The sequence below is a fragment of the Ictidomys tridecemlineatus genome, unplaced genomic scaffold (genome assembly GCF_052094955.1).
Source record: "Ictidomys tridecemlineatus isolate mIctTri1 unplaced genomic scaffold, mIctTri1.hap1 Scaffold_95, whole genome shotgun sequence".
Lineage (NCBI taxonomy): Eukaryota > Metazoa > Chordata > Mammalia > Rodentia > Sciuridae > Ictidomys > Ictidomys tridecemlineatus.
The window spans coordinates 779,691-798,690 of record NW_027526166.1 but is presented as its reverse complement, the minus strand read 5'-3'; the positions used below and the strand labels follow the sequence as shown (position 1 = coordinate 798,690).

At 34.2% G+C, this 19,000-nt stretch overlaps 2 pseudogenes across 1 annotated transcript in view; one reads left to right on the top strand and one right to left on the bottom strand.

Moving 5' to 3' along the window:
- The window catches only part of LOC144374914 (axin interactor, dorsalization-associated protein-like), a 44,589-nt pseudogene extending 37,622 nt beyond the window's left edge, over positions 1-6,967 (top strand).
- A 3,603-nt stretch (positions 6,968-10,570) lies between these two features.
- Positions 10,571-19,000, bottom strand: part of LOC144374912 (transport and Golgi organization protein 1 homolog) — a 51,386-nt pseudogene continuing 42,956 nt past the window's right edge. The window contains exons 19-27 of the transcript XR_013434155.1: positions 16,903-17,004; positions 15,985-16,045; positions 15,834-15,869; positions 15,690-15,757; positions 15,470-15,570; positions 15,151-15,288; positions 14,113-14,189; positions 12,384-12,534; positions 10,571-11,375 (exon numbers count right to left, since the gene is read on the bottom strand). The product of XR_013434155.1 is annotated as a transport and Golgi organization protein 1 homolog (transcript). The remainder of the gene's footprint in view (positions 11,376-12,383; positions 12,535-14,112; positions 14,190-15,150; positions 15,289-15,469; positions 15,571-15,689; positions 15,758-15,833; positions 15,870-15,984; positions 16,046-16,902; positions 17,005-19,000) is intronic.

The window sequence follows — 19,000 nt, the reverse complement described above, 5'->3', positions numbered from 1 at the left end:
TGTTTTAGTGCTGAAACCATGCTGTTTTTGTTACTATTTCTGTGTAGTATAGTTTAAGGTCTCATATAGCAATACTCCCTGCTTCACTCTTCCTGCTAAGGATTTCTTTAGCTATTCTTGGTCTCTTATTTTTCCAGATGAATTTCATGATTGCTTTTTCTATTTCTATGAGGAATGCCATTGAGATTTTGATTGGAATTGCATTAAATCTATATAGCACTTTTGGTAGTATGGTCATTTTGATAATATTAATTCTGCCTATCCAAGAGCAAGGTCGATCTTTCCAGAAATAGTAAATGAATTCAGCAAAGGAGCAGGATATAAATCAATACCCATAAATCAAAGGCATTTCTGTATATCAGTGACAAAGCCTCTGAGAAGGAAATGAGGAAAACTACTCCATTCACAATAACCTCAAAAAAATGATACTTGAGAATCAATGAAAGAAGTCAAAGATCTATACAATGAAAACTACAGAACCCTAAAGAGAGAAATCAAAGAAGATCTTAGAAGATGGAAAGATCTACACATTCCCTTCTTAAAAGGAGAAAGGGAGGAGGAGGGAGAGAGAGAGGGGGAAGGTGGGTAGGGTCAGATCAGAATATGATAGCCCAAAGGGTGAGGTTTTTGCCTGCTGAGAACTTCTAACTGAAGGAGATTGGAATCCCAAAAGCAACCTCAGCAGCAAAGCCTCTGCTCTCCTCCTGCCCTCCTGTCCATTCACCCTTTTCTCCCAAAGCCAGTCATAAAACCTAGAAAGCGCTCTTTCTCTCTTTCTCTTTCTCTTTCCTTCCCTCCCTGCTATTCCCTTACTGTCCCCCTACCCTCCCTTACCCCTCCCTTAAAAACCCTCATTCCAGACAGGACCTGCCTTAGGTCCAGAAGGAAAGAAAGCTATACAGAGAGGCCAAGAAGAATCTGACCAGACAGGGCTTGCTGGGACCCTGGCAGCCTTTTACCATTAGCTCACACCCCCTTTTCCAGTCATTTCTACATGGCCATCCATTCTTCATGGAACATAAACAAAAAAACAGGAGTTTTCCCTGGATCTGTAGGTCTTTATTTCTGAAGGCTTTTAGGTCAAATAAAATTCTATTAAATAATTGTTATGATTTTTAAAATGTAAAGCTATATTCTAGTTCATAAATTAGAAGAAGCAGTTTATAAAGATAGACTCTTTCTGAAACTCATCTGAATTTTTATTGCAGTTCCTGGACCTTTTATACAGCTATAGAATTAAGATACTGTATTAGTGGTAAGAGGATAAACAGTCCGGTAAGACAGAATAGAAAACTCAGAAAGTGATTGCCACATGATTTATGATTGAGGTGGGACTGCAGATCAGTGGTGGAAAATGTCAGTCTTTTTAATGAGTAGTGCTGAGACAATTGAGTATTTATGTGAAATTGAATAAAATTAAAGCTCCTACTATACACCGTAGTCAATAATTCTATGTGACATATAGAATTAAGTGTGAATGGCAAAACTATGCTTTCAAGATAATACCTTTATGATTTTGGAGTGGGGTAAGTTTTCTCAAATATGACATAAAAAGCACTGATTGTAAAGGAAGATATTAAGAAATTTGAATATTACTAGCAGTAATATAATAATATCTTTTGGAAGAGTGAATTGGATAGGGTGGGGGGAAGGACACTCCCAGGAGGCTGATCATATCTTTCCTAGATCTGATACTAGTTATACAGGTGTATTCACTTTGTGGAAGTTCAGCAAACTGTACTAACAATTTGTGCATTTTAAAATGTATATGCTCTACTTCAACAAAAAGTCTTTATAAAGGAAAACTACTAAGAAGCTATTTGTAAAACATTTGTCCAGCAAAATAATAGAGACCTCCTACAGCTCAATAAGATAGACATCTCAATAGAAAATCGAGCAAAATAATTGAACACACTTCAGAAAAGAGGAAATCATACATTTGATTTATTCTAAAAGGTGCTCAACCTTATTAATCTTCAGAGGAATGCAAATTAAAATGATTGATCTCTTTATACCAAAATTGGCTAACATGAAGAATCTGAGAAAACAGTACCTAGTGAGGATGTGGAGCAATGGGAACACTACTGCACTTGGGCTAGGAATAAAAGTTGGCACAACCACCTTGGGAAATGGATTGTCATTACATAGTAGGTATGGAGGTAACATGCCAGGTGACTTAGTGATTCCCCTGTTTCAGAAATGGGTGCTTATGGGCACTAGAAGATGTTAGAAGAGTATATATAATAGCCTGTTAACTATATCCAAACACTTGAAGTAATTCAAATGTCTATCAACACAAGAATGTGTACATAAACTGTAGCATATTTATACAGCCATGTACTACATAATAGAATGAACTTTTCTGCAGAAAAATTCATATATGATATACATACATATGAATATGTATGTATATATATAAATATAAATGTATACATATTCACATTTTTCATAAAATTTCAGAAGTGTTTCTTAACTTTCTGAAGTTCATCCCAGATGTCCAGGTACAAGCCCCTCTTCTAAAAGTACCTTCACTTGTCAATCAAAGAACATGCATAAAAGGTATTATGTATATATTTAATGATATCAGCCTGAGCCCATTTAGGTTTGTTAATGCAACAGTGGAATGCAGCCTCCAGGCCTTCCTATTATTGCATTTGTCTGTATTGTCTTCATATTTGTTTAAATTAGAAAGTAATACATTTTTAACAGCACTGTTGAGGTACAATTTGCATTTCATAACATTTCCCTTCTGTAAGTATAAAATTCATCGATTTTTGACACCTCTATAGAGTTTTGCATCTGCCATCACTATACAAGTTCAGAACATTCCCATCACCTCCCAAAATTTCCTCAAGCCACATTTGCCATCAATCAAATGTGTATTTTCAAATGTAGTGTGTTGATTACTTCATGTATTTCAAATAACTCATCATTAAAAGTAGCATAACACATTGTTGAATAGAAACTTGAAAAACATCAACCAAAATCTTTTGTTAAGTGTATTTTGAGGTTCTGTATACATACTTGATTAAAATCAGCTTATTTGCATCTGTTCTCTATTGGTAGTTTCAAAAAAGGGAACATACTGAACAGTTGATTTCTTCCTTCATATGTTCTTGGTGGGTGAATGTTGTCATGTTGTTCTGGTGGGTTTTAGTTTTAAAAATTTTAGTTGGTTTTGGAAAAAATGTTCAGTTATACAAATGGCCATTTTATATGTCAGTCTGTATAGTACTAATTTCTGAGGGAATAAATCATACAAAATAGAATGAAGAATAGAAGTTAGACTATATAGTTAAATTAAAACATAAATATCAAATTGTAAATTATTTTCTTTATTAGGAGTAACTAAAGAGAAGAATGTATTGATCAACTGTGATATTAAATGTCTCAGACTTTAGAACAGTATAACAAGTATTTTAAAAGCTTTTCTTGTCTTTGTTCTACCACTTCATATTAAGATGCTGAATATAATATAGAAGTACATATTGAATATAAATATTATGTGAGCATATTATACTATTATGTATCATTGGGCTTCCTCAAGTGATGTTTTTAACATACTTTTATTATACATACTATATACTATTATTATAGAAATTATTATTTCTGCTTAAAGGTGATTGTATGGGTGGGAAATGCAGATATATTATGTGTAAATTTAAATATTTTTCTAAAAAAGTATAACATCAGATGTTCATGAATTTTGGAAATAAAAATACATAATGCCTAGCTAGTTCCTAAGAGGTAGGCTATATCTTCTGTTTGTCAAAGTATTTACTCTGCATTATTGGTGGAGCTAACTTTTATTGAGGTTTCTCTGTTGCCAGGTACTTTATTACCAAGGTTGCCATCAGAACCGGGAATGACATTACTCACTATCAGGATTGAGAAAATTGGTCTGAAAGACGCTGGACAGTGCATCGATCCCTATATTACAGTTAGTGTAAAGGGTAAATAACTGGCAAATTGCATTATGTTTTTTCTCATATGGGACAAAGTTTTTGACAGGGGATGATCTTGTATATGTGACAACTTACTTTAATGCATTCTATAATGAGGCAAAATCCTAGAAGAGATCATAACAGAACATAGTTCGAAAGACTTACAAAAAATATTTCCTACTTATACACTCACTTTTGCTTTTGAGTTTGTATAGATTTTTGCTCTTCAGATTCCATCTAACGTGCAGACTAAACATACACATTGTCCTTAAAAGCAGCTACAGCCTTCAGGATGTAGATTAACAATAGCACCCCTCACCTTCTCCTACCCAGTCTATATTCATTTCTCTCCACAAAGCCCCATGTCCTGTTTTCCCATCTCTCCTGCTTCAACCCCTTCTTCTTCCTGTGCTACTGAGGTATCTACTTAGGTGAGTCCTACAGAGGCAGATGAAAATCAGGGGACAGGGAAGTAGGGTGCGTCCATAACATCCATGCCCTGAAAGCAATCCCGTGGGATGATGATGTGATTAAGGAATAAATTATACCATTTTACAGAAATAACTATAGTTAGTACAAACGGCTTATTTTAATCTATAGTTTTGCACCAAAGGAACAGATTGGTGCTGAAATTAAATGGAGGAACTTTTATCAATTGACCACAAAGAAAAACATTTATTTAAAGAACAGAATCCACAGCACTAATACTGGTACACTTTTAAATTCCGATGTTACCAGTTATCAAATATATAGTATACTGGAAAATATTTACATTGTTTCATAGGCCATTTGTAAAACTGCATACTCATTCAGAAAGTATACTTAAAACACAAAAATATTTAATGATGTTGTAAATGTTAAATTACCTTTGCATATGTTAAACTGAAATATTTTTATGTAAATATTTTTTAATTATTAAATGTACTAAATTGTTTTTGAGCTTTTTGAGACACATAAATGAATAACACATAAACACTGAGGAGTTATTAAATGAGTCCATGTTGCATTTGACTAAACTGAGATTTTAAAAACCAGAAAATTAAAACTATATATAACGTACCATCTGGTTGTTGTAAATTCAGGGTATGTTGTAAACAGTATAACCAGAATTTATATATATGAAAAATTATTCATTAACAAAAGGTTTTTTGTTGGCTGTTCTCATCCATTTTTGGTTCTTAACAGGGAAATTATGATAAGGTTAGGTTTAAAGGCTTTTCTAAATAAGTCATACTTGATCAAAGTTAGAAATTGGTGGCAGAGCTCCATGTGGCAAATTAAATACTCCAGATTTTTTTTTTGCATAGAAAAATATAGTGGGCTATTCCCTAAGAAAAACATGTTTGTTCTTTTTACCACTTTACTATGAAGATCAAGTTTTGTCCACTTGGCCATGTAAAGGCTTCCTTGTCCCCTTCATGAGGTCTCCTATCCAGTCTATATTCATTTCTCTCCACATACCCCATGAACTTCAACAACTGTCACATACTTGCTCACACCAAATAGGAATCTCTTAACCTGAGAATCTCCTCTCAGCTCTTTCCATGCCTCTTTAGGAACTGTAACCTTTGCAGTTTCTATATTTTCCGTCTGTATATGTGAATGCTCATAAGCAGAAACTTTTCTCCAGATCTGAATGGCATAGATTTAACTCCTGTGCAAGATACTCCTGTGGCTTCAAGAAAAGAAGATACATATGTTCATTTTAATGTGGACATTGAGCTCCAGAAGCATATTGAAAAATTAACCAAAGGTTTGTAATTATCAGTTACTGACTTCTTAAGGACACAGTACTTATCTGGGTTTGTGTTCATAGTGTACTTAACACAAGATCTTATGTCACATAGTTATGAATATTGACTTAAAGTCAAATCAATTTTTTTAAAATATGAGAATTAGCAGTTGCATTATCTAGTTGTGTAATAATGTGGTTAAATATTATTTGATAGGGAAGTTTTTCTCATAATACAGAGTTAAGGAAGCAGGTTCCCTAATAATTACCTTAAGTCCTTTTAGGAACCTAATGATTACTTTCTAACAGTTAAATTATTTTTTTTCTTTCAATAAGATGCATTGGGTAAAAAGATACTATAACTGGCAGTTAGTTTGTAAGAATATGGAAAGGACAATCTGGGCGTGGTTGTTTCAGGAGGGAGAGAAATTATATAAGGTAGAATTTTTTTTAAAGGAACTTTTAAATTTCTATTCTATCTAATATAGGTGCTTATTGAAACCATTTTTATAGGTACTGCTGATACTTAAGTAACTTCTGTTTTTCTTGTGGTATTTAATATTTTATATTCTTTGGTAGTTTATGATTCTACCTGTGCACATAACTTACATTCTTGCTATACAATTTTGTTGTACTTTGTAGAATTAAATGAGACACGTTACTTTGTAAAATCATAGGCTTCTGGTGACACATAAGAAATGTGTGGTCTCTGGCTTATGTTGTTTGTTTTAATTCCTTAGGTGCAGCTATCTTCTTTGAATTCAAACACTACAAGCTTACAAAAAGGTTTACCAGCACCAAATGTTTTGCTTTCATGGAGATGGATGAGATTAAACCTGGGCCAACTGTAATAGAACTGTAAGTGATATACATATAGGATTCATACTTTTCTAATGGTTACTAGTTCATGTTTCTTCTTAGTCCCTCTTATCGAGAATGTAACATTGGAGTAGATCAATCATCAAAGTATTTTAAATCTATTGTGGTTACAGATACAAGAAACCCACTGACTTTAAAAGAAATTGCAGTTATTGACCAAGAAACCACTTTATCTTCATCTACATCAAACTTTGCACAAGGAATGATTCTGACATGAGTAATGTCTAATTTCTGTGAATTTTACCACTCAGTAGAAACCATCATAGCTCTGTGTAGCATATTCATCCTTCAGGAGGCAGGAAGTGAGCCGTACCTATAGGCCAGTGAGTCCATTGCAAAGCTGTACCACAGAACTAAAGTCCAGCACCTCATTGTTATGACTCCTTTGGATACAGGTTTATTGTAGATTTTGAAACTTGTTTTTACTTTCCTATTAATTGTGCAATTAATAGTCTGTTTCCTAATTTACCACTGTTCCTACCCTGCTTCCTGGAACAATACTGCTGTGGTAGGTATGCTCATCTTCAAACTTAATACAGCAATAAGAATGTGCTAGGATTTACACATTTGCTCACTTTTGCTCCAATATGGTCTTTTGATTTGAATTAACTTCAAACTTTTGAATTGAAGTGGGTAGGATAGTACCAGATTGCTTTGAAAGGAAATTGGATCAGTTATGGTCTGTCTTATAGGCTGTTCCTTAGAGCTGGCCTAAATTCACCCTCATCTGATAGTTCTACTTAGAAATAGTGTGCCTTGATCAGATCAATATCCTATATGGGAGTGTTCCCCAGATTGTAGCTGTGATTTTTTTTTCCAGATGACCAGATTGTTTTTCTGAAAGTGAGCACATTTTTAGTCATGTTGATTAGTTGTTCTACATCACATTGCTATTGTTTCTAGGGTTAACATTAATGATTCTAGGGTTAACATTAAAACCATCTCTCTCAGAATAATTACAAATTTTGGGGTGGGTTTATGTCTTCTAAATCATGTCATCTAAAAAATTGAGTCAGATGCTAATGAGATACTTTAGGAACAACTGCTGTTTTTCTGACAACTGATTGTGAAACCTTAAAACCTGCATACCTTGTCTTTATAAAGTGATGAGTATGAAAAATCTGGAAAGATATATATTTTTTTAATATAGGTAGATATGACTGCCATTTATTTCCTATTTAGATATATTGACATTCATATAAAAATATGCAGGTCATTAGCCTATTATAATTTCACTATTTACATTACTTTTAACTTGATGAGACATAAATAAAACTTTCATAGTACACAAGGTGTATATTTGATACACAGAACATAAAGATTTGTGAGGAGCTTTTTTGTGGGTTACATGTAGAACCCACGTATTTTAATATTCACTATTTTAAATGAACAATGCATGAAGGGAATGCAATACTTGGCCTATTTTTAAACTAGTGTAAACCCTAATCATACCATCTGTTTGCTTTTTAAAACAAATAACAGTTGTTTTAGCCCTTGCACTTCAAGAGATCTAGTCTTTAATTTTTCAGTTGTCTGTTAGGTCAGTTTTGTTTACTAGACTCATAAAACTATATGAGCCTGAAAGAATTATCAACCAAATTTAGTCTTTTCTTTCATCTGGATTGGGTTAATTTCACAAGTGCAAAAATAGTTCAGTCTACAGTAGTTCTAGGAAATGAAGAATTTGCCTTAATAAAATGTTCACTCAACTGAAACTCCGAGTAGTCAAAATTTCCAGACTGTAAACTTCTCAAGAGAAGGGCCTCATCTTCTCCATGTCATGTAAACTTTCCAAGGTGCTTGGCAGCACTCTGTACCCTGTGGAGTACTCAGTACCTTTTTGTTTGATGTTACTGATGTTTGATGTTGCTCCCTTAAAATCTGCTATTAAAATGTAGCAAAACGGATACATTATTCTTTCTGTTCTCTCATACTATAAAACATGTATATCAAAGTGATAATTTAAAAAAAAAACAAACCTTTTTTTTTTGGTTGTAGATGGACACAGTACCTTTATATTTATATGTGGTGCTGAGGATCAAACCCAGTGCCTCACATGCAACCCCAGCCCCTCAAAGTGATAATTTATATGAAGAAACATTTAGCATCCTTCTCATAAGAATGCTTTTTTTAACCTCTATTTATTTATGTGGTGCTGAGGATTAAACCCAGGGCCTTGCCTGTGCTAGGCAAGTACTCTACCACTGAGCCACAACCCCAGCTTCCACCAAAGAATGGGGTTTTATGAAAAAAAGAGGATGCTTTGTATGAATGTCTTTCATCAGCATTAAACAAACTTAAATTGAACATTGTCATCAGCTTAGCTTTAATTCAGACCTGAATGACCAAACCTCACCCCCCAAAAAAAAGGTGATTTTATCTTGAAGCAGTTAACACAAAGCAATCTGTATCTCACAAATTAGTTGTTTAAATTTACTTTCTAGTGTGGGAGGGGATGAGTTACTGGACAATAATTATAACTATAGCAATAATACTTTCAGGTTGAAACACTACTGCTTCACAAATGAAATGATTTTAGTAACTAAATTCAAACACAAGTTGCTGGAGAGGACTTCTAAAACTTTTGAGATACAAAAGTATACTTGAATCAAGGGACAGTATTCTCTACACAACCTGTATATGGGCAGCTACCTTGGGCTTTGCTACAGAAGTGGTACAATCAATCAGATGGATGTAAGGAGAGGCAACTATGGGTGGGTTCAGAACTGCTCAGATAAACTACGTAGAACGCATTATAACTTACTAATAGAATAAATACAAAAAAGGCTTTAGAGGGAAAACTACTGTTGCTTTGAATAAAATAATAAATCTGCCTTTTCTTGAAAGTCTATCTTCCTAGCTGACATCACCTTTATTTAAATGCTATTTTAAAATTAGAAGTTAAGTAACTTCAGCATTGCCTTGTGTCCTGTAGAGGTTGAAAGATACATTCAAAATGTGTTTGTGACTTAAATTTTATTTTACATGGTTAAAAATGGCATAAGCTATTATATGGTTTTCCTCTTACACATAGCTGCTACTTCTAATATTAAATGGAGGTTATGTAGATAGAATTTGAGTCCTTTAGGAAGAATTCATTTTTATTCTGAGTTATCTTCAGTAGTTTAGAGATTTTGTTTCACAGAGATTTTGTTTCACACTGAAGCTTTTGCCCCTATTTTGAGAATACTTAGGGGACATAAAAAAACAATGATATGTTATGTTCTAGGTTTCAACAATCCTATTACTTTTTAGAATTTAAAAGAATGGAAGAATATGGTCTAGCAGTAAACAAAAGTATCAGGATTTTATAATTTTATTTAAATCTTAAACCTCTTAAAATGTACTGTTAAAATTGCCGTAATTAAAATTACAGTTCTGGAGAGCTAGTTCTTAGAAACATTGTTTTAAAGACAGTAGTTACAGATCCAGGACTTGCTTTAATTGTTTTTTAAATAAAATATGTTTGAGTATCTATCAAAAAAAAAAAAAAGAATTTAATTCAGCCCGTAGTTGCTGAGTAAAGACATTATAAGCCTTAGAGTTTCATTCATTCTTAGAGGATTATACTTTTCTAATTTTTTTATCATATTCCTTGAAAATCAGTGGGAAGGTATGGGAAAGAGAAGAGTGTGTTGTGTACATTTTTAAAAAGAAATTTCCTTATTTTTTATAGACACAACATACCACCTTATATTTTACTGTTACAATGCAATAATGGCAAAAGCAGTAGCTCTTGCTACTAATGTAAACTCATTCTCAGAAAAGCATTCTCACATGGACAGTGGTTAGAAAAAAGTACATGAATGTGCTACAAAAATAGAGCCACAAGACTTCTCACAAGTAAAAGAAATCCTCTGTAGAAGTCCACAGTTGACCAAGGTCCAGCCTCCTTAACAGTGAGCAACAGGGAATATGCTGCCAAGTCACTATCTTCAGTTCTGAGAGTGCGTTTACATGCTTCCCCAATGGCACAAAATCTCATGACGATCCAATGAATCAACAGACACTTGGGAAATATTAATAAACAATTTTTATGAACTATTACAACAAAGAACTTCAGCAATAAGGAAAATGATGTTTATGATCTTTGAGTAAACATTTTTAGCCCAACAGTCTCTGCGACCAGATATTGAAAGAGAAAAAAAATCAAGCTTATAAAACACCATTTCTCTGTTATCAACTGGAATACACTAATAATAGGATAATGGAAATACATGTTCTTAAAGCATTTCCACAGGAAATGTCCATAATTATGACATTCTAAATCATTTAGCAATTGTATATGCTACATTAACTAAAACAAAGGTATTCCTTATTGCACATTTTTAAATTGGAAGGATACTCTAGCTTAAGTGGGGGATATTTAGGGAGAAAATATTTTGGCTCAAAATGTATACTGTGCCAAGGCAGCTTCATTCTGAAAACATAAACCATTTAAAATAAACTTTTATATTTTGAAGCCAATAATCCTTTAACTTTGACTAAGTGTCAGAGGTTAATTTTATGGGCCCTGTTTTTAAGGCCTGTGAACAGCCCTCACTACTCTTGAGAATTAGGTGGAGTTTCATCTTTAAAGCCTGAAGGCATTAAGTCTTTTGCAGCAGGTGGTGGCCCATAGTCTTGGGGACCATGAGTTGGAGGTGGTAATGGGGCACCAGGAATGAAGTACTCTCTTGGGCCAAATGAGCCTAAAGGTCTAAATGGTGCTGGTGCAGGTCCTGGAAAAAAATCACAAGGGTCAAAAGGCAAATCCCATTTTCCAGGTCTAACACCTGGTGCATATTCTCTGAAGCCTATTGGTGGACGCATACCAGGACCTGGAAAATAAAAAGGAAGTTATGTAAATACCAGAAATTTCTGAACTAGGGTGATTTCAAGTATGTTAATATAGTCTTTAATTTCTCCCAAGCCTAGAACATCAGCTGGTGAACATCCTGACTTGCCAGATGAGGCAAACTGAGATGGAACAAGTTTAGGTTATAGCCTTTGACCAACCAGCCATGAAGCAACATATTAAGGATTTAACATGGCTCTACCTAGCTCCAGGCTTGTCTTTTTTCTTTCCCTACTATATAATTGCAGAATTATTTCTATCTCACAAGAGCTCCATTTATATTTGGAAGTATTACCATGACAAGATGATAGATTATAAAATAAGAACTTTACTACATCAAAGAAATTTTGATAAAAGAAAATCTCACTATCTATTACTGTATCCATTAAAAATTCATGAAGTATTTCAGCATGGACTTTACACATGCCATCAGAATCAAAGTGCACGCATGCCCTCCTGGAAAAGGCCTTCCACAGCCACCTAATTAAACCAGGAACATTTATTAGGTCACTGTTAAATCCTCTTTAACACTTCCCTCTGACTTTTTTCAAGGTAAGGAGGGTTTGACTTTTCCTTTTCTATATTCTATAACCTACTGCTTATGCTTCCATTATGGGTGATTACAAACTTTATGTTATAGGATTTTCATATCTGTGACAAAATTTTAAGTTATGGCATGCATCTCATCCACCTTTCCATCTATTGCAGTGCATATCAACAGATTTTCAACAAACATCTGCAGAAGTAATATTTCTGGCTTTTCTATATATAGCCCCTTATCCTTGTCTATGAGAGATAGCTATTGCCTATCTCAGTATAAGATTATGTAGTGTCCCATATGTCCCAGAAAACTGGAGGAAAAGTTAAAATGTACTCAGCTTTATCCTTTCATTGTTAAGACCTGAGATAGCAACCAACTGTTTTAGCAAGCAATAGAAGTGGAAGATGAATGTGATTTATAAGTCAATCACTACTTTTCAGATCATCATACCAAATGGTGGAGGAATTGGCCGAGGCCCAAAAGGCCCACCGAGCTGAAGTGGCGGTCCATACCAAATGGGAGGTGGTGGAGGCCGTCCCATTGGGGGTCCCATAAAGGGTACCCCTGAGAAAGGAGGGGGCCCTTTCATAGCCATATGAACCTGCAATTTAAGATTTGAAAGCAGTTAAAAGTTTTAAAATTCCTATGTATTAAGACAAAGTACCAATACCTATAAAAGCTAAAACCCAAAACCTGTCCAGAGAACACCATCAGTGCAACAAAACTCTACCCACCCCTCCTGTGTATTCCCACTGACAGCTTACAGAAGTTGGAAGGATGCCACAAGAGGGAGCAGTTTGTTACTGATTATATCTGCACAGGAAAGGGAAAGGCAAGAGGACTGGCAGGGGTTATTAACAGAGGTGATTTCTGACCAGTATGTCATGCTGTATTCACTACAATCTATTTCAAAGGGAGTCCCCCCATCCCCATCACTTCCCTTTCATCACAATAGCTCATTACTTCCATATTAAGAATGAACAGAATAAAATGAAAAATCCATTCTCTACTCATGTAATAATAGCTACTATTCTACTATATCTTCAGTAAGTCTTTCATATATTATTCAACCTCTGAGATCTTTAAGTAGACTGTCTTGTTTTAAATAAGAGGGAACAAAAGCAAATGGGATATCATAATTTGTTGAAGGCCACACTGCATATTAAAGAACTCAATCCCAGGTTTGCCTCCAAGCCATGTTTTCCCACCTCTATTCCTCTCTAACAATGGGTCTTTGCTCTCTTTTAAATCTTCTACTACAAAGGGGTTTGGGGTCTTATCTAAGCTGCCCTTAGATTTCTCCAGAGATGTATATTCCTGGAATATATATACACTGGAACTTGAGAAGTATTTTCCATCACAGTGCTATATACACAAATTAGGAAGACAAGCCTTTAATATTTACTTTCATTTACTGTACACCATTTGAGATATTGATTTATCATTTCCTATGAGTAGTGGGTTTGAAACTAAACAATTAGAAATTTATTTTATTATAGAGCTGCAGAAGACCTACCAGATATAATAGCAACACAGTTACAAGAGAATACACTTATGTGAACAAATGAGACCATTTCTTGGGACTGGCTCAAGAGGTCATTTCAGATGATCATTGTTTCACAGAAAATCTGATACCAATCTAATTCTAATCACTCAAAATAGGGTTTGCACAAATGGAGGAATTCTTAAATAACATTCTTCCAAACAAAAATAAAAATGATGAATTATATAATTTATAATGAATTTACTTTGCCTTAGAACATTCAACACAAAACACCATATAAAGTTAGAGTGATAACTTTTCACATTCTGTAGTTCATTATAGTTGTACACACTTAAGCAACATTCCCAAGTTAAAGAGAAAAGTAAGCTCAATATTGCATGCAGTTTAAAGCAAACAAGATCAGTGTCATGCTCTGAATATCCTTCCCATAAATGCACAGAATAAAACCCAATTCAGTTCTCAACCTCTAAGTACTTACTCCAACTGGATGCTCAGTCAAAGAAGTAAGGGTGGAGACTGAGGGGGTCTCAGGTTCTTGGGGAACAGTTTGCTTTTTAAAAAACAAATGGGATAGTACAAATAGAACACAAAGAAGGATAAAGCAAAGAGCAAGTACTGTAGGAAAGCTACATGTTCCTGCATGACCACATGATTCACAGTAACTACAGAACTTACCTTGCCCTCATTCGTCACCTTAGCTGGAGAAGAACTTCTGGAGCTGCTGTTCATGTGAGCTGGACCACATCCTGAGTCTGTTAGAGATCAAAGAATGGATTCAGACTATTCTAACATGAAAAGAATAAAAATCCTCCATCCACAATTACAGATTCTTTGAAATTACTTGGTCCCTTTACCAGAGGCAACGGGTTTCCCAGATGCCTCAGAAGACCAGTACGAGGTAAAGGTCCATCCATTGACCTTGGGAAAGAAAGATCAGAGCCCTTGTATGTATTTTTCAGAAGAAATAAACCACTGGTGGACAGGTCAGTGTTCAACAATAACTAGAAAGCAACATGAAAAATGGGTTGCCCAGGGGTTGGTGTCATAGCTCAGTTGTAGAGTTTTTGCCTAGCATGTGTGAGGCACTGGGTTTGATTCTCAGCACACATTTAAAAAATAAATAAAGATATCATGTCCATCTACAATTAAAAATATTTTTTTAAATGGGTTGCCCAATACGTAAATCACAATTTATGAAGAGACTTAAGTAAAATAAAGAACTGCCTTGGGTTGATAGAACAGGAGATTAATAAGTACTGGTCCTAAACTTTAAGCTATAGACTTAAAGTATGTGTAGGCTGGCTTTTCTTTAGTCTGTATAACCTGACTTCCAATCTTACCAAGACTACAGTCCTATTTAGAATTTGAAATAAGATTCAGTATTTCATGTTGGAAATATGTATGCTACATAAAGTTTAAGGCTACTTTTATAATATTTGGGAAAGGAACACCATAGAGATTTAATTTAAAGATAAAGGTTTACACTTCGCAGTGTAAAATTTAAAAGAAAAAAACAATACAGGGACCTCCAGGAAAAAAAAAATGTTTTCTATACTAGAACAGATTTTCCAGAAAACATTCACTAAGATAAAGTAAGAAATTATCTTCTATATATTGTACAGGCCCAAATTCAATATTTTCATTAGAATATTCAAAAGGGGGAAAAAAAAAACCTTGAAGCAGTTTACTATAAAGCAACATGTGAATGCTCACCAAATCCGTTTCTAGGCATATCTTTTTGATTAAGAGTAATAGAAGGAGGTCTCCCAGCTGGCTCTGCTGTCAGTGGAGGGGAACATTCTCCACCATTCATGGGGGATGGACCAAAAGAGCCATTATGGATCAGTGGACCTAAAGAAAACAATGCCGTGTTACTATTTTAAGGCAGCCTTCTCCCTGACACCAACCCTCACCTCCTGTTTTAGCAAATCATTCAGATTATTTCATAACCATTACACACAGAAATAAAAAGTAATTTACATACATTCTGCACCAAGAAATAAAATAGCTCCTTTTACAAAGTGCCCCCTACCTCTCTGAGGAGGATTTTGTAAATCTGGTCTTCCCAGCATAGGTTTTACAATCCCGGGTTCATCTTGATGCACTGCGATCTTTTGGGTCATTTCCAATAGTCTTGAATATTGAGAAAGAATGGACTGAATTATGAAACAGCAATCTATTCCTTCATAGATAATATCTAGCATAACCTTAAAACACTATAAAACATATAGGAAGATACCAAAATCACATACTTCTGTCTCAAATTAGCAACTTCCCTTTTCTCTTCAGCTATAGCTCTTTCTGCAGAATGAGCTTTGAGCTATTAAAGAGAAAATATTCAAATTCAGTTGTAGTAGGCTATGCACAAAATAAAGAAAAGGGGGAAAAAATCTTACCCAATTATCATGAGCTTTCTTCTCATGCATAGCAATCTGAAAAAGACAATACATTAAAAAATATGTTTTTAGGGACTCATTATAATAGCCTATAATTGTCTGTATTAGATATCAAGAAATTCTGCAACTACAGGACAGTATTAATTACTACCTGGTTTTTAAACGAGTGCTTGGTTTTCTGTAATGCTTCTTCCATCTCTTCAATTCTCCGCCTAAGAATTACAACAATTGAATAACATTTGAAACATTTCTGACCATTTTCCCTTTATTCCATCAGCTATACTTTTAAAGACTTTATCATACATAAGAAAAACATTTCTATAGTTATATGAATCCAGTGTGATCAAAACTAATACTACAGGCCAGGTGCAATGCCACATGCCAGTAATCCCAATGATTGGGAAGCTGAGGCAGGAGGATCACAAGTTCGAGGTCAGTCTCAGCAATTAAGTGGGAACCTATGCAACTGAGACCCTGTCTCAAAATAAAAAAAAAAAAAGGTCTAAGGATGTAGCTTAGTAGTAAAGCACCAAAAATAAATAAATAAATAAAATAAAATAAAGACCCAATACTAATAACTTCTTTATCATTTAATTGCTAGAGATTCTGAATGATAAATTATAATTTCCTTAACTGTTCATCAGTGTGTTCTCAAGTAATTCTGCTAGAAATATCTTCCTCCTTAAAACTTTTTTCTTTTTTTCAAATTATATCCATAAAAGATTTCCAAGGTCTATCAAATGCCACACTTTTGTGGGTCTTGATACATCACACAGCAAACTGATTTCTTAAAGAATTACTACAACATACAAAACCCCCAGAACTGTTTGCATTGACCAAGTTCCCTATGGTCTTGCCCATTGGGTATAAGTAAATTTTTGTTAACATTTTTCATTTGTAAAGTTGAAATTTATTTTTTCTCCTGTGTGAATTGAATGTATTCATATCCTCTCGTTATTTATACTTCCATGCTATTTTCTTCTATCTACATAATGTAAAAAAAGATTAAAAAAGAAAGCTAACACTAGTTTATTAGACATTGACACCCTCCTTTAGAAACTGAACTCACTTGTAATTTTTAACTTCCTGTACAGCGGAAACCACCTTTTCATCTGCAGCTGACAGCCGCTGCTCTTTTTCTAGTCTCTCATATTCTTCTTGGCTCACTTTCCTAAAATAAAGCCAGTTATCAAATCAAAAGTTTCTCTCTGTGAATATCACTTCCCACAATTCTATAAAATGCTTAGGCACATAAAATAGGAATTCAAACCTGCAATTTCGTAAATCAAACTCTGGCAAATCACTTACATTTTCTAATTTTTCCTCTTAATTCTCTATTTACCAGTAAATAAAATAAATGTGAAAACAACATGTGCCCCAAGGGCAAGTCTCCTGTGTGTAAGATAATAAAAACTCACTTTACTTTAATGTGGAAGATCAGGACTGATAAACCTAACATAATTAAACATATTAGGATAAAGCAAGGGATAATTCTTTTCTCATTTCTGCCATGGGTAGGACACTAAGTATATCTTTGTCATGGAGGAACTCTTTTCTCAATCCAAGACTGGTACCATAATAAAGATATAGTCACAAAGAAAAAATCTTCTAGAATATGTCTTTTAGCTATGCAATTAGCCACAGAACATTTTTCACACTTTAGATATATATTTCAAAAGAATTGCAATTAAGCAAAAAGACAAATCTGAGTTTTGATAATGTCTGTCAACCAGAAAAAGAAGCCAAACTGACCCACGATCAGAGTATTATCTACTGATAATTTTTAACTCTGATCATGAAACTCAAGATGTTCATCTACTGAGACAAAGGTAGCCAAATTTAATGATTTTAAAAATACTATTTTCTGCTATCCTTGTACTACTTTAGCCATAGTTCCAATTCAAAAGATAATTAACTTGAAACTTAATTTTCCATAAATCAGAAGAACTATAGTAAAAAAAGATTATTGATACCAAATAGAAAAAGGGGATTATATATTCTTATATAGCTTCTCATTTAATTCTTCAGCAAGTATTTTATGAGTGGCTATAATATACTAGTTACCTTGTAAGATGCTAAAGAATAAAAGAGCTCACTGTTTCAGGTATAAATGACGCCTAAAGGAATATAATAATTTTCCCCACTGGCTTAAGAAGGAATATGGAGAAAACTGAATCTTGAAGGACAGAGAGAATTTTGTTTCCAATTACCAAAGAGTTAGTCTGAGAGCACTAAGAACAATCAAAACATCTTTATAAGAATATAAAATTGTGTTTGAAAGGATACAAGCTAAAAAGGCAGTGAAGATATATGTATGTGGCCAAGATGCATTAGAAAAAGGAATCTCAGAATTACAAGTAAAGCTGGCACTTTAAGGTACTTTTCTCCTAGGTTTACCCACATATTGAAGATAACACAAAGATATAATGAGTCTGAACTAAGCCTTCATCAAATTCCTGGGCTTAGAGGAAAAAAGAAGTGTTTGGGGCTACAAATAAAGGGACCCTTAATAAAAGCCCTAGCCTTTGAGTTTAGATTAGAAAGTACTGCACACTTAAGTGATGAACAGGCAAAAAATCCAAAAGGAACAATACTGAAACATTGAAAAGACAAGTCATTTTTGAATTATCTTAATTGCTGACTAAGTTTGAAGTGACAATCTTACTCAAGTAACCTCAACACTTTTCTATAAGAAGATAACTTCATCTTAGTCCTCAAATTTCATGTATAATTATCACAACAATGTTAGCCAATCAAAACTGACCAGGCACTCCATAAGACAAAATTCTGTGAGAAAAAATCCCACAGAAAAGGAAGCCACCTAATGGGGTTAACCGCACATGTTTTAAAATCACTGTGCTTTATATAGTCAAAAAAGTAAAGTCAAGATTATGAATTTCAGGTCTGGGAATATAGTTTAGTTGGTAGAGTGCTGCCTTGCATGCACAAGGCTCTGAGTTCAAACCCCAGCACCACAAAAGAGGAAAAAAAAGATTATGAATTTTGTCAAAGGATTAGAAACTATAAAACCAAGAAATAGTTGGGTGTGGTGACCTACATATAGTCGAAGATACTTGGAGGCAGAGGAAGAATGATGAGATTAAAGATAGCTTGGAAAGCAGTAAGACACTAGTCCCTTATGAGAAAGAGCAAGGAGTCTGGGGAGG